The sequence below is a fragment of the Oncorhynchus tshawytscha genome, linkage group LG04, assembly GCF_018296145.1.
Source record: "Oncorhynchus tshawytscha isolate Ot180627B linkage group LG04, Otsh_v2.0, whole genome shotgun sequence".
NCBI lineage: Eukaryota > Metazoa > Chordata > Actinopteri > Salmoniformes > Salmonidae > Oncorhynchus > Oncorhynchus tshawytscha.
In genome coordinates, this window is record NC_056432.1 from 47,403,290 (window position 1) to 47,405,789 (window position 2,500).

Consider the following 2,500-nt stretch of genomic DNA (forward strand, 5'->3'; position numbering starts at 1 on the left):
CACAGAGAGAGAGACACACAGAAAGAAAGACACACACAGATAGAGACATGAAGAGAAAGAGAGAGAGAGACACAAACACAGAGAGAGAGAGACAAACACGGAGAGAGAGACAAACACAGAGACACACACAGAGAGACAGTGAGAGAGAGAGAGACACTCACAGACAGAGAGACACACAGCGATAGAGACACACACACAGAGAGAGACACACAGGGAGAGAGATACACACATTGGGAGAGAGATAGACACACAGAGAGAGAGACAAACACACAGAGAGAGACACACAGAGAGAGAGAGAGACACACAGAGATAGACACACACAGAGAGAGAGAGAGAGAGAGAGAGAGAGAGAGAGAGAGAGAGAGAGAGAGAGAGAGAGAGAAAGACACACAGAGGGAGGGAAACACACACAGAGAGAGACATAAACAGAGAGAGAGAAAGACACACAGAGTGAGAAAGACACCCACACAGAGAGAGAAACACAAAGAGAGAGACACACACTCAGAGAGAGACATACACAGAGCGAGAATGACACACACACACCTAGAGAAACACTCACTCAGAGAGAGAATGACACTCACAGAGAGAGACACACACAGAGAGAGAAACACACACAGAGCGAGACACACAGAAAGAGAGAGAGACATACACAGAGAGAGACACACAGAGGGAGAGACAGAAACAGAGAGAGAGAGACAGGGAGAGAGAGACACACACACACACAGAAATTGACATACAGCCAGTTGGAGAGCGACACACAGAGATACGAGACACACAGAGAGAGAGAGACACACAGAGAGAGTCAAACACACAGAGTGAGACACACACAAAATCAAAGAGACACACACAGAGAGAGAGACACAGAGAGAAATATAAACAGAGAAAGGTAGAGACACACAGAGAGAGACACAAAGAGAAAGAAAGACACACACAGCGAGAGGCACACACAGAGAGAGATATAAACAGAGGAAGGTAGAGACACACAGAGAGAGAGAGAGAGACACAGAGAGAGAGACACACAGAGAGGAAGACACACACAGAGAGAGACACACAGAGAGAGGGAGACACACACAGAGAGAGAGAAAACACACATAGAGAAACACACACAGAGAGAGGGACACACACAGTGAGAGACACACACAGAGAGATTCACTTACAGAAAGTGAAAGACACAGAGAGAGAGAGACACACACAGAGAGAGAGAAACACAGAGAGAAAGACACACACAGAGAGCGAGACACACACAAAGAGAGAGAGACATACACAGAGAGAGAGACACACACAGAGAGAGAACCACACAGAAAGAGAGTCACACAGACACACACAGAGTCACACAAACACACAGAGAGAGAGACAAACACGGAGAGAGAGACACACACAGAGAGAGACACACACAGAGAGAGAGACACACACACAGAGAGAGAGAAAGACACACAGAGAGAGAAACACAAAGAGAGAGAGAGACACACACTCAGAGAGAGACATACACAGAGCGAGAAAGACACACACACACCTAAAGAAACACTAACTCAGAGTGATAATGACACTCACAGAGAGAGACACACACAGAGAGAGAAACACAGAGAGAGAGAGAGACACAGAGAGAGACACAGAGATAGAGAGAGACACACACATACAAATATAGAGACACACATAGAGACAGAGAGAGACACACACACACACACACACACAGTTAGACAGACACATACACAGTGAGAGAGACACACACAGAGAGAGATAGAGACAAACACACAGAGAGAGAGAGAGTGACAGAGAGAGAGAGAGACACAGGGATAAAAAACACAGAGAGAGACACACAGAGAGAGGGAGGCACACACAGAGAGACACACACAGAGAGTGAGTGACAGAGAGAGAGAGAGAGATACAAACACACAGAGAGAGAGACAAACACAGACAGAGAGACACACACAGAGAGAGAGACACACAGAGGGAGACACAGAGACAGAGAGACACATATTGGGAGAGAGATAGACACAGAGAGAGAGAGACACACACACACACAGAGAGATACAAACACATAGATAGAGAGAGAGAGAGAGAGAGAGATGCTCGAACACAGAGAGAGACACAGAGAGAGAGAGATAGAGACAACCACACAGAGAGAGAGACACACAGAGAGAGACAGAGAGAGAGAGAGAGAGAGAGAGAGAGAGAGACACACACAGAGAGACACACACGGAGAGAGACACTCACAAAGAGAGAGAGACACACAGACATAGAGAGACACACAGAGAGAGAGAGAGAGAGAAAGAGAGAGAGAGAGAAAGAAAGAGAGAGAGAGACACACATAGAGAGACACAAGCACAGAGAGACACACACACAGAAAGAGAGACACACAGAGTGAGAGAGACATACACAGAGAGAGAGACACTCACACACAGAGAGGGAGAGACACACAGAGAGAGAGAGATAGACACAGAGAGAGAGAGAGAGAGAGAGAGAGAGAGAGAGAGAGAGAGAGAGACACATAGAGAGACAC